Genomic DNA, 14,963 nt, shown 5'->3' on the forward strand with positions numbered 1-14,963 from the left:
GATTTCCAAATACCCATCCATGGCATTACATAGCCAGCACCTATTGAATGAATGAATGAATGAATGAATGAATGAATAAATGAATGGATTGAACTGTGCAGGAATAGATTGAACTGTGCGGGATCGTCTTATCCACAGGATCTGCGGGAATAAACGAAGGATTTTATATTGCAGTTTTTTTAGGGAACTGAACTTGGATCTGAAAAATATTCATAACCAACGGCTTCGGCGTTCCATGCGAGCAGGCCGCACTTTAGAAATCCATTGGTCAGCATATGGGTCTATATTTTCTATTTTTCTAGCAGTGGAGCGAAATCTCGATTTAAAATCATTGCACATCTTTTTCAAAACGCCGCTCAACGTATCCCAGGCAGCTTTCATTGGTTTGAAAGATGAAACGTCTAGTGACTGAATGAAATGAGTACGGTTTGGAGGCAGACAGACCAAATAATGCTGCGATCTTTACAGAATTGAATCGTGTCGAAAGTCGCATGGGAGCGGTGCCCATAGACAGAAACAACGACCGAAATTGTTTTTGAAATATTTCCTGCTTTACCTAGATTTTCAGTGGATTGACAAAACAGTGTTTTCCAACAGCATCTCTACGATTAAAGGATTTTTTTCTATCGTACAGCGTATTTATAGGAATAATATACATCCTTGCGGCAGTTCGGAGACCTTTTGATCTTTTGTCCTTTTGATCTTCGGATTTGGCTCTTTTCCATATATTAATTACTTCAGGAATCCGGTTTTGTTATTGTCATTTAAGCAATAACCTGATAAAAATCAATTTCATTCCGGTTGGTTGCGTTTGGCCAAATCGTATGCAACAGACGTAAACCAACGAGTATAAAATTGATTTTTTTCAGATTCCAGACGAGGCAAGGGTTTACAAATATTTGTTTACAAATGGTATTAGGTCCTTTTTAGTTGTTGCTCTAGAATAGGACTGTCCTTTTAGTCCAAATAATAATCTACTACTGTTGCGATAGTTAGGTTAGGCGCGATCCTTTTTTCGATTTCGTTCTAGGAAATTTACTGAATACGGTTTAGTTCTAATATAGCTTTGCTGCAAATTTTATTACAGTTAATTTTAATTCACATATTTTATATTCTGTACTCACAAAAATCGGTTGATGGAACAGCGCACGACTCTAACCTTTTTATAGGCATTCACACGCGGAATCTGCATACATATTTCAATTAGGTTAAGTTTTAACAAATGAAGGAATTACTTACATAATTTTATGCCTATATAATTTTATCTATGTGTTTAGACTTAAGTTTTACTAGCTATAAGTCTCAATTCAATTTGTTTTAGAAAATAAGGTTTCAATATAATTCACTGTTGGAACTCACTATATGTGCTTATGGGTTTTCGAAGGGTAATGAGTGAACCTTGTATAATGCACTGCTTTTTTAAATTTTTCCCGATTGGACTGTCACCTTGACAACCTACATGTCAGACCGCTCCAATAGTCACAGGATCGTTATCACCAGAGCTGCCAGAGTATCAACACTTGGTGGTGGCGTTGAGAAGAAGAACGTTGGGACCGTTAGTCTCATTGAAGAAGAACATGGAGAGAGTCATACGAACGGTGTGTGTCAACGATGAGTTTCAGATTATTGTTTTTCTTCGAAACACAATTTCTCGCGTCACTGCACAGTGACTTTTCATGATTCCACAAAAGTTTGCGCATTGAATCTAAACACGTGATACAAATTTAATATAATGTCAATGACAGATGTGCCAACCTACAATAAAAACGGGTGCCTGAGAGCGCCACACGGTGGTGATTCCGGGAACTTTTTGATCAAGGTAGTTGTTGGTACTGGCAGCTCTGCTGGTAACGATCCTGTCCCGATTAGACTGTCACCTTGACACCTACATGTCAGACCGCTCCTATCGTCACAGGATCGTTACCAGCAGAGCTGCCAGTACCAATAACTACCTTGATCAAAAAGTTCCCGGAATCACCACCATGTGGCGCTCTCAGTCACCATTAATGGTGTTGGTGATTACGCGTCCTATGCAAACATGGGCAGAATAATTGATTTTCCCGTTTTTTTCAGTTACGTAAAATGTTTTGTTGTCTTGATGGAAAATCTTTTTTTTTCTTTCTTTTCAAGTCGAATGATTTTTAACATCCAGCTGTTACAAAGGCGCCATCTATTTTGTACACAGTTTTCTGAAACACAAATGTTCAATTTCCAAAAATCAGAATTTCTGAAATCCTAAATTTCTTCCAAAATATTGCTTACATTGTCGAATAAAATCCTTTTGGAAACTGTGAAACAATCCTCGGCTAATCAATGATTTTCCAAAACCATTTCTTGTTGTGATGCACTATTTGGACTACCTTCACGTTCAACTTACAGAAATCTGAAGACTATTATTACTTATCGTTATTATGTTTTATTAAAAAATACCACTTAAACTTTGAACAGCAATGAACATATTCGCATATTCGTAAAAAAAATAGAACCATTCTTAGAAAAAAAAATAAAACGCAAAAAATTATAACATATGGTCGGTGTTAAGTCAGACCGGACCCATATGACATTTTGATGATTTCGAGAAAAACGAACTTGAAGTTCAGTGCTCTGCAATTTTCAAAGCATTAATTTTTTTCTTTCAATATTGTTCTCAGAAATGTTAGCTACGCTCTGGCAATACTTTGACATATGATAATTGTAAAAAACATCAAGTATCATGCCAAAAAAGGCAGTTGTTTGGCTCCCTATACGTACACTCTGTCTGAACCAAATAAAGCATTTTTTTAGATTTGGTTCAGTATGACTGAACAATTTCGAAATATTTCTCAATCAAAAAAACAGTTGTGAGTCAAAGTGTGCCATTCTGTTATGAAAATTGGAGTGAGATGGATTGCGGGAACATTTGGTTGCGTTCAGCATGACAATCTCTGCCATCTACTACAAGTATGAATATGATTGCACGGCATGCATTATAAAGCATATACCTCCCATTTTCAATCATCTTAGGCAGTATTCCTCAATAGAGTCGTCAAACTCAAATTCATTGTTATGGTTAGAGTCTAAACCGCGCTCTGAAATAGCATATTTTGCGATCATTCTCACCGAAGACCAGCATTTTTCACTGATTCGTTCAGTCAGAGTGGACCAAGTTTATTTTTTAATATACTCAGAATGTGCACATTTTACACTAACGGGTTCAAGCACATTTGAACAAGGTACCTATTAGCTTCAAGAAAAAACAGGAAGTGGGTTATATCTATGGTATAACCGCAAGGGTGACGTAGGACTATCGTTGATTTAGAGATCATTTGTTTGAAGTTGAATCTGAATTCATTCTGAATGAATGAATATTTGGAGAACTTCGAAAACGAGAGCGTTACGTTGGAGACACAAGGTTTTATGCATCCAATATCGGATACGGAAATATCCTACTGATGGGAAAGAATAATCTTCAGAAGCTATCCTGTTAATTGCGATTGATTGAAAAATCACAAAACCAAATGTATTTGGTCACAGTGTTACATGGATAGAAAACATTCAAATAAACTCTTTCACATGAATGTATTTTTAAATTCCCAGAGGAACTGGCAGATTATTTTCAGTAACGATTAGATATTTCCACATTTTCCACGATACTGGAAGCCAGTGGTTTATGTTAACTCGATAACCATCTGTTAATAGCACTTGATTGAAACATATTTGGTCACAGTGTTACATGGATAGAAAACATTCAAATAAACTCTTTCACATGAATGTATTTTTAAATTCCTAGAGGAACTGGCAGATTATTTTCCGGATCTTTCTCGATGCTGAATGACATCCAAACGGAAAGAATTCCGCGCGTGTATGTGTGTGTGTGTGTAGCGGCTGCTTCGAGATCTTCCCGGGGAACCGTTTGTGGCATCACTCTCCTCCTGATGGATTCCCTTCTAGCCTAAGGTGCACAAACAGGCTCTTGGTGACACCGTTCATCCGCGCTTTCATGATAAACGAAGAGCTTCACCACAACAGCGACAACATGCTCCAATCGCTGTTCAATTAGAACTGAGTGGATTTCCGAGCGTCGCTCGCTTATATACCGATTGGTGATTTCAATAGCCTGTTTTGAAAGCAATTTTAAGGCTATTGAAACAAATTTTTGGATGAAAAAGTAACAAGTATATAACGCGTAGACATTTTATCTTTCGAATGAAGTGTTTATCATACCATTTCGTTCAGTTGTTTAGGAGCTATTAACACTCAAAATCTCGGTTTCCGGTGTAATGCTTTCGTTTTCGAAACTTTGATTTTACACCCCGGTATAGAAATGAAAGACGTAGTCCTACGTCAAAATGTTGTTGGTTCGAAATCGGCGCTTGAAAATTGTTTAAATTCAATATACAAATGATTGATACATGGTCCACTCTGTCTGCACATGATATAGAGCCATTTCGCCATGGTAAATGGCACATGGTGCGCTCTGACTGCATACTATGAAGAATTTTCGTTGATCAATCATAACAATTTCGATCCGTTATTCCTGCTGTATGCGTGATTTCCCAAATCTGTGGTATGTAGCTCACATAATGCTTAAACAAATGTAATTAATAACCCGAAATTTTCAATTTTGCGACTTGGTCCGCTCTGACTTAACACCGATCATATCTTCTCTTGTTATCTTATGGAAAAAGAACTAAAAAAATCCAACAGTAAAATTGACTGTTGTGTCATGTTGTGGTCAGATGATAGGTAAGCATTTTACCAGCTAAAACTAACGGGTAAAGATAATTAAATATTTGGCCATAATTGAGTTTCATTCTGATAATTGAATTCACATCAACAATTTTTGAAATCCGAGAGATAATCTGTAGAACTTTGTATTGCCTTCGATACCGTGATATCGAATCACGCGAACACACCATTCATACTGGAGGAAACAATTCCAGCAAAATCTTGAAATATCGAGAAATAGCAAGCTGTTGCGCCCGAGACCGGTAGAGACTGCTGTTGTGCAGAATGATACAGAAAAACTCACCAACGGATTGATTGCGTCGTCATTATCATTGAAATAGCCTTGAATATACACGCAACAACGAACGCCCTACGGATGTTGATAGCAGACCTGAGGCAGAACAGTGTGGCCATATAAAAAAATAGTTAAATAACTAAAAAAACGTTGTTTTCGTATATGTATATTTCACTATAGAGCAATTCCACGCCAAATCAGCCGGCCGCTGACCGAACCCTCTACGATTTTTCTAAACATGGTACTTAAGATGGAAACTACCCAAAATCACAATTTTCATTATCATATGACCAATATGATCAAAATCATTGATCTTTTTTCAATGAAATCGTAACTCTAAATCCAGATTTCTAATTAACATATTAATTTTATCAAAGTTGTTGGAAAATTAATGAACTATTCAGGAAAAATGACATTTTAACTGCACTGTCTTATTAGAAAATTGAATTTAATATAAAAACATTTATATCTCAAAGCGAGACCACTCCATCACCCCCTTTGATAATTTTTTGTAAATATTTATTGAATAGACCTTTCAATTTAACAAAGCATATCATACGGTGCATTTAGAATGTTTTTTTTTCTAATCAACTCATTAATTTTCCAACAACTTTGTCAAAAATCATATTTTAATTAGACATTTGGATTTTATTTTTCGATTTTTTGAAATGAAAGAATGATTTTGAACACGCCCTTTTAAAAAAATGGCGGTAATAAAAAAGCATAACGCGGGAACGGAAATGGAAACAAAAAAGGGAACAAATGAATGCAACGTCAATGGTCAACCCTCAGTGCTCAACGCTCAACGAAAACCAGCATGTCGCCTTTTTCGGATCCCTGGTCTCTCCTTTTTTTTTTTTCTAAATATGGTAATATAATACGTTCACGGCAAGCGGTGAAAATCAACTTGACTTCCGTGATAATCACCTGAAGTTATTGACAGAATAGAAGGTGCCTGAATGCAAATTTTTAGAAACTCATTCGTGTTGTTTTCATTCAATATACTAAACAAAGTTTACTCGAAGAACTCATGTGTTCTACTCATCATGACAAACATGGTGATGTGTTTCAACAGAAAAGGATTTAGCCGACACTGGTAAAAAGTTAATTCCTTCTTTCGTGAATAATTTTTTTATAATTTGTGGTATAGACCGGAATAGTATAAAACCACCTTAACACTAAACCTATCAGCGTGTCATATATATATTTATTTCTACCAATGGCGGTCAAATGAATGCCTTTCCAAATAAACGTTGAAAAAAAAATCAAGTTGAACATAAATAATACAGAAATTACGATGAATAATGCACGGAATAATTATCAGGTAATTATTATAAAATATTCACTTCGGGCTTTAGAAAATTTATTCACTGTCACACTTTTTACAGATGAAGAGCCTCTACCTTAAACATTTTTCACAAACATATGCTTTACGTGTAGGATTTTTTTTTGTTTCTTTGCAATTTTTGCATTCAAAAATTGTAATTGAATATGCTGACGTTTTAGCTATACTCTTCATTTCTTGCTCTTGTATATTTCGGTATTCAGTTCATCTGCCGTTCGTCTGGTCATTCCATTGTATACATCTACCCGTTTTTTCGATTTTTACAAATTTGAACTTCAAACTTAGTAAGAGAACTGTTTGTTCAGCTTTTGGTAATTGTGAAACTACGATTATTTGTTTTGTAAAACAGCATTAAAATCGTGCCATATTGTATTTCTATTGTTTTGCAGGCTTGAGCAATTGCATTCAATCATATACATATAGATACAAATCGCGTTGCTTATATTGAGTAGATCTGCTACTTGCTTCCGTCGAAAATAGCTGTTCATAAACAGTAACATTTCCATTTGGTTTGTAGCATTCTGGCTATTTTGTATGCCACGCGTTCGATATGAGAGCAAATTTGCCAGTCCGCAAATGCTGAGTACACTCGTTTCATTTGTCAAAACGAATAATTCGTATAATTTCCGAGAAACGATTTCTGTTCTTTGTTCGTCAGAATATGCAGGACCCCATTTGTTATTCTGTACGCACCAGGTGTATATAAAATTCCAGCTAAATCTCGCAGAAGCATCTAAGTACCTAAATTCGTAAAAGTTATTTATTTATTTACTATATACAGGCAAACCTTTTTTGTGCGGGGGATAGGGACCGCACAAAAAAGTCGCATAAAAAATCGTGCGAAACTTCACCAGTAGCTTTAAAAAATCGTGTTCGGTGCACATTTTGAAAAAAAACTTTTTTTTTTGCGGTAGATAGGGACCACATAAAAAAAGTTTCTCCCAAAAAAAACAGGAAGTGGGTTATATCTATGGTATAACCGCAAGGGTGACGTAGGACTATCGTTGATTTAGAGATCATTTGTATGAAGTTGAATCTGAATTCATTCTGAATGAATGAATATTTGGAGAACTTCGAAAACGAGAGCGTTACGTTGGAGGCACAAGGTTTTATGCATCCAATATTGGATACGGAAATATCCTACTGATGGGGAAGAATAATCTTCAGAAGCTATCCTGTTGATTGCGATTGATTGAAAAATCACAAAACCTAATGTATTTGGTCACAGTGTTACATGGATAGAAAACATTAAAATAAACTCTTTCATATGAATGTAATTTTAAATTCCCAGAGGAACTGGCAGATTATTTTCAGTAACGATTAGATATTTCCACATTTTCCTCGATACTGGAAGCCCACCAGTGGTTAATGCTAACTCGATAACCATCTGTTAATAGCACTTGATTGAAACATATTTGGTCACAGTGTTACATGGATAGAAAACATTCAAATAAACTCTTTCACATGAATGTATTTTTAAATTCCTAGAGGAACTGGCAGATTATTTTCCGGATCTTTCTCGATCCAAACGGAAAGAATTGCGTGCGTGTATATGTGTGTGTGTAGCGGCTGCTTCGAGATCTTCCCGGGGAACCGTTTGTAGCATCACTCTCCTCCTGATGGATTCCCTTCTGGCCTAAGGTGCACAAACAGGCTCTTGGTGACACCGTTCATCCGCGCTTTCATGATAAATGAAGATCTTCACCACAACAGCGACAACATGCTCCAATCGCTGTTCAATTAGAACTGAGTGGATATCCGATATGGATATTAGAAATCATGTCATGCAAAAACTTAGAAAAACTTTGAGTATTTGGTGAAAGGAGAGGAATTATTTCAGAAGTAGATAATTTAGACGCAAATATGTTTTTTTCGCACTGAAATGTGTATAAACCATCGTAAAAAACTATATGGATGATAACTTCGTCAAATATGCTTCCTTTCATACACCGCACAAAAAAAACCGCACAAGAACAGAAAATCGCACAAAAAAAAATTCGCACAAAACAGGTTTTACTGTAGTAGTTTTCAGATTTCCGTAAATTTGGTAGTTTTGTTGCTTATCACAAAATATTAGACCCGTAATTTTTTCATTAAAGTGTCCATTTCCATTTTAGGGGAGATCCGAAATATCAAATTTTTTTCCCTTTTTTCCTAAAAGGACTTTTTTTGAAAATTCATAACTTTTGAACTACTGGACCGATTCATTTGATCAACATATCAAACTGAAACAAATTGGATCGGATCGGACTGACCGATCGGCGATTTTACCTCATGGTTTACCAGCGATCGACGCTCTATGTCTATGTATATATAAATGGATTTCAAATGAAACACAAATTTCTGCATTACTTGAGAATTAATCAAGCTAATGAAACGAAATTTGGCATGTGGAGGTTTTAGAGTGCAATAACTGATTCTATGGTGGTGAGACACTCCACTCCCCTATCTAAGGACAAAGCAAATGGAACCAAATTTGGCATATGGAGGTTTTAGGGAGCAATAAATGTTATTATGGTGGTTTGACACTCCTTTCCCCTCTCTAATGAGGGGGGAGGGTGCTGAACAACTCAAGAGCTAATCAAACAAATGGAATTAAACATAGCATATAGAGGTTTTAGGGATCGATATTACTTCTACATTACTCGAGAATTAATCAAGAAAATGAAACGAAATTTGGCATGTGTAGGTTTTAGAGCTTGAGCTTGAGCTTGGGTAGACTTTACAATTCGTAGTTGCTCTCCGTGATTGAACTGAACCAACCAAATTGCACAAAGAACACACAGAATGACGCTTGGGACTAGCAAATCATTCTCGTTGTGCAATTTCCGGTGATTCGAGCTTTAAATGGTCAATAACGACGCTGGCCACGTCCTCACAGTCACCGGGGGAAGGGAAGGAATGTTAGTATGACATTCGCCGCCCGAAGGCCAGAAGGATCGCCTCTATAGCGTGGTTCCCTAGCGTTTATCATGGGAGGGATGATTGTTAGTGGGAAGGGTAAGAATCAGGATTCACTGCGGTAGGTGATGTGATTATGTCAACGCGAGCTATCGACCACTCGATGAAACGAAAATCCGAGAATCAAATGCATTCCGTAGCGACAAAAGACCTAAAAAGGTTTTCTCTTTTATGGAATCGGATCTGAGGTAAATAATGGAATTCGGTAAACACGGAAACAATTACTCTACGAAAAGAAAACTCGAAAATCAAATGTTTTTCGCAGTGGCTGAAGATATTAATGGGTGACCCGCAAAGGTCTGCTCTGTAATAGGATCGGAACAGTAAACAACGAAAACAACTACAACTACTCTATGAAACAAAAACTCAAAAATGAAAAACTCCTCGTGGCAGCTGGTGATGTTAAAGGATGACCTGAAAAGGTCTCCTCTGCAATAGATCGTACTGAATATTGTCTTGTCACACGTAATGTTCTTTCATTGTAACCCTGTGTAATCTTAGAACGCAATCGAGAAAACTCCTCCCACGCATATCAAATTGACGATATATCTTCTATTACTATTCACTCGTAGTGCTCTCTCATTCCGATACGCGACGACTGGGGATTTGGTAACCTATCAAGGCAACTCAGAAACAGAAACTCATCTACAACAAATTGAACCGACGATTATTTCTTTGTTAACCGCACTCCATAACATAGGAAAATAAATATAAGTGCACCAAAATACTTCTAATAAAACCGTTTCTACAGAAACAGGAACACAACTACACCAACACCATTGCACAAATTTTTATTTAACCGTTAGAGTGCAGAACGAAATATGTCAAAAATGTGGATGAGTTTGGGTATATTTAAGGAAAACTTCATCCTTTCAAGTGCTATTTTTAAATTAATCGAAAATTTATGAGCAATAAGCGGTAGAATTTAAATTTTTCAATCTGTACCCACAATATGTTAACGAAAAACGAAATTCTATGTTCAAAGGTGCTACCGCGCTCTGCCGTACTCAAACAGTTAATCAACACATTATAGCACAGTATAAAATGCGATTCCATCTCAAGAATACTATAAATCCTATAAAAATTCAGATATTTTTGCTACTTATGTAGAAACACTATGTTATTTTGTCCTGTAATCGATATAACGGTAGCGTACGCTGACAACCGTTTTCTAAAGGTCAGTTTCGCTATAACAAAACATGTGTTATATGAAGATATCATTTCGTGCTATTTGAAGACGTTGAAAAATCTAACTGGCATCCCTGAATATCAGAGATCATCCGACGCACGCATACACACATATAGTCTATACGATTGAGAAAAAACTAAATATACAATCAAAACCGCATACCCAAACACACAAACGGATCGATCAACTTGGCATGTGTAGGTTTTAGGGTGCAATAACTGATTTTATGGTAGTTCGACACTTCTCCCCCCTCTCTAAAGGGGGGCTCCCATACAAATGAAAGACAAATTTCTGCATAACTCGAGAACTAATCAAGCAAATTGAGCCATATTTGGCAAGTGGAGGTTTTAGGGTGCACGAAACGTTCCTATGGTGGTTCGACACTCCTTCCTCCTCTGGAACGGAGAGGGGGTCCTATAAAAATAATGCACATATTTCAACCAAACATGACAATTGAAAATTTTCGGAAAACTCTGAAGGAAAATGGGAAAATTCGAAAAATTCAATTCGCATGTGTTCTACAATTACATATTGAAAAGCGTTATTAGTCCATTTGATGTTTTTCTTCGTTCGAAAGTGGAAATGGATTTCAATGTGATAAAACGCTATCCAATATCGTATTCTATCTAAATAAATAAAAAGGGATCGCCGAATGTGTTGATGACAGCAAAACTCGAGAAAAAAATTGTCCGATTTGGGGCTGTCTTTATTCTATCGTATTTTCTGTAATAAACATTTATTCCATGTAACGGAGAAACATGTTATTTGCAAGTGGTTGAAAAATCTTGCAAGAGAATTGTGTCTAAAAATAATCTGGTATTATAATGTCGAGTTTTGGTAGAAGTATTGAAATTTTATAGTAAAAAATAATTTTAAAGGGTAGACTAGTCAATCAATTAAAAGTTCTGCGATTGGACGAAGTTTGCCGGGTCAGCTAGTCCTTCACAAAACAAATTGAACATAAGTATATAGAGTGTACCGAAGAATAATGTAACTGTTTTTTTGGCTATGGAAAAATAAAATGTGTAGTATTATCAGACTTACAATGCTTTCTTAATCAATTATTTACACAATAAATATTTATAAATCATCCAGCGGTCTAAAGCGAAAATATCAGCCGGGTGCTATGACTGATGCTAAGATCGTTAGGAAAAATTTAAGCAAAACTGTCAGTGGTGAACTCAATTCAGAGGAACACAAAGGGAAAGTGTCAGTAGGGAACACGGTATAATGGTTCCTGTCAGATCAATAGGTGTTCAATTTGAACGTCACCTACGTGAAAAATATTCTATAGCAACGCAGAAAATTGGGGGCCTCTAGCCACATTGGTTGCGCGTTCGCTTAGTAAGCGATCGATCGTGAGTTCGAAACTCAGGGCCCTCATTGACCATCTTTGTGTTGTTACAGAATATCTACGTCCACGCAACAATCATCAGCGATGGAGATCGATCCACGGTCGAAATATGATCGATTCATCCATACAACTGCTCTGCTCTGCAAGACACATCGGACTGCTGTTCTATAAATAAATCAACAATGATCAATCAACTGTCTCCGCTGTCCAGTAAAACTGGATAATGGAAGAACAGATAGAAAACTCTTACGCCTAAATGGCTGCTACTGTGTAAATGTGTACCATATGGAATGGTATAGAAGGGAATATTCTAACGCCGAAAAATGGCAACTGTGTAATGTGCTAATTATAGATAAGATAAATATGTGACATGTACACGATTAAAATTCGGCTCTATTACAGCTAAAATGCCAATGAGCCTAAAATAAATAAATGGGACAAAAAAAAAACAACGCAGAAAATTGCAAATCGAAAAAAGCGATTTGGCAACTCGGTTTCCTGTTAGCATTATCTCTCAGCACGCCTGATTTTGTTTGTTAGTATTTGCTAATTTCGCATATCTATTTGGGTTGATGTATTCGATGATTAGACTAATATACATCTTATCATGGAAGATAATAAATAAATCCTGCATGTTTAAAGCTGCTTATCAATATCGTATGAAAGAAATAAAAATAAAAAGTTTACTTACATTCGGAGGGTCGATCAAACAAATTGACCACTGAATCACTTAATATGGCGTGTCAAATGACAATAAAGAACACAAATTAGAATGAAGTACACAAAACCAAAAACCGTATTTGAACTTCCTGAACGGATTTCAAAATGTATGGATTGAAAGTTTCATAATTTCACTCGTGTGAAAAGAACCTAGCTCAGTAGCCGAAAGCGATGTACACCTTTTTATCTGACTAATTTTACTATACTCTCAAAATTGCCCATAGGCAAACACCATCAAAAGTAACGTAAACGCAAAAGGATAACTTCTTTCAGCAACACAACATGGGAACCATCGTTAAATAATGAGTCAACTCCTTTCTAATCGATAGGACCGACCGAACGGAAGCACTGTATGCAGCGAGACTGAAAACTGAAACTCGAAGAAACGGGATCTCGGTGGCTGTCATTATCCTCCTTTTCCTCACACTAAAATGACGGAGAGAGTAGTGATCCCCGATTTTTGAAATTAATCGTTCATCCACTAATCGAATACTTTTCAGCAGTTTGTTATTCGATACGATTAATCGCCCCAAATAATCGATTAATCGATTAATCGTCATACTGAGAGAAATAATTAGTTAGTCCAAAATTTCTCATTTGTTAGAAAGCCATCTAGAATCAAAAAAGTATTCATTCCGCCTGAAAAACAATTATTATCTTTACGCTCCCCTAAACTCGTAAAGGAAGCTCAATTCGCGTTGACGGCATTAAGCTTCGTTTACAAGTTTAGGGGAGCGCCAATGACAATGATTGATTTTCAGGATAAAACTGCAGTGGCCGTACTTTTTTTTTTGCTCTGGGCTTGGATCGATTAATCGACGTAAATTATTCGTTCGCTTCGATTATTGGTTGTTCAGTATTTAATACAATCAATCAGTAAATTTGATCAAGTCTCCTGTTTCCGTCGTTTTTCTAAACCTACATAAAATCTATAATATCAATAAGTGCTTTAATAGAACAGTGTCCGAATTCGATTGGATTCAATAGTTTACATTTACTTTTCAAGTAATCAGGTTGAACGAATCACATGTAGGCCATGTAAGTGATGTAAATGGTTATCAACATCCTGGCTTATTATCAAATGGTATACTAAGAAGTTCAGTTAGCTTACCGCAATGTAAGAAATCTTAAACAACAAATTCGTGACCCCAAAATTAATAGAAACATCGAACTTAAAAACAAAATATAATTTTAATCAGCAGGGTGATTGTGGTAGGGTAATTTAATTAGTAGGCAGTAAACGTGTGAACAAAATTCCCAATAAAAGTTACTTTTATTTAGGTTTTGCTAACTTTCCGATTGATTTTCATTTTGACATATAAACCTAATAATAACTTAAATCTGCTATTCCGTTTTCTAGTTCAATCGTGATGTACGGACACACAATCATATTTATTATTATATATATTGATTATGAAAATAGATGGATAAATGAGAAAATCGCTAAATGATATTTTTAATTTAATGCTTTTCCTACTTCTCGATTGACTTTCATTTCAGATCGAAAACCGTAAACAATGTGTGTACAACATGTGATACAGAGGAATACAAACTATTACGCTGGTCTAACATAAAAAAAAGCGAGAATGCTGTATATTCATTTTTCTTAATAAATAACTTAATCAAAAACAGTACAATATGGAACGAATTAATGCTGAAAAATTATTAAAAAAAAAGATCCAATGTATCACCTAGAAAAATATTCGGATATTGGAACACATTGTTACTTACTGTTAAGAAAAATTGTTAATAGAAATTACACTCTAATGAACAAATGTAAATATTGTATAATACGGTATAGATGAATATAATCTGCATCAAATAATTTACTTCCAAAAAGGTTGATGGAAAAACTTAAGAGAAACAAATACTCAGAATTGTGCAAGTAAATAAATATTGTTCAAAATCGAAACAAAAGGTTCACTATATTTTAAAAATTCAAAGAATCTATACTTTAGAAATTTAAAGTTTCGCCTAGAAAAAATAAGTAAATCGTACAAGTAAAGTGAAAGTCTTGCAGAAGAGAAACAAAATAATTGCAGAAGAGAAAAAAAAATAAATGAAATTGTGCACTACAAGCTATATAATAAACAAATAATAGTTCCCATTCATCCATAGTTTCTCCTGGAAAACAAGAAAATAAAGAATATTTGAATGATAGAAATGAATCTGTCTCAAAAACTGATTATAATTTATTAAAGTAGTTTTAGATTCGACACATCTGTGTTTTTAGGAAAACTGGTAAAAATAAGCTTGAAACATCAAATTATATGAACAAATTAATATAAATGCTAAACAAACACTTAAAATCATATACTAGGTTATATTACATTAATTACTAAGTTATGTTTATTTGTATATTTACGATACATTGTATTTTTATTATATGCGT

General features: G+C 35.4%; 1 protein-coding gene across 1 annotated transcript in view; it reads right to left on the minus strand.

Annotated features, from left to right (window-relative positions):
• Positions 1–12,944, minus strand: part of LOC129775563 (influenza virus NS1A-binding protein-like) — a 48,390-nt gene extending 35,446 nt beyond the window's left edge. Inside the window, exon 1 of the mRNA XM_055780433.1 lies at positions 12,543–12,944. The gene's annotated coding sequence lies outside the window, so the exon portion shown is untranslated. The remainder of the gene's footprint in view (positions 1–12,542) is intronic.
• Between the last annotated feature and the right edge of the window lie 2,019 nt (positions 12,945–14,963).

Source organism: Toxorhynchites rutilus, chromosome 3 (genome assembly GCF_029784135.1).
Source record: "Toxorhynchites rutilus septentrionalis strain SRP chromosome 3, ASM2978413v1, whole genome shotgun sequence".
NCBI lineage: Eukaryota > Metazoa > Arthropoda > Insecta > Diptera > Culicidae > Toxorhynchites > Toxorhynchites rutilus.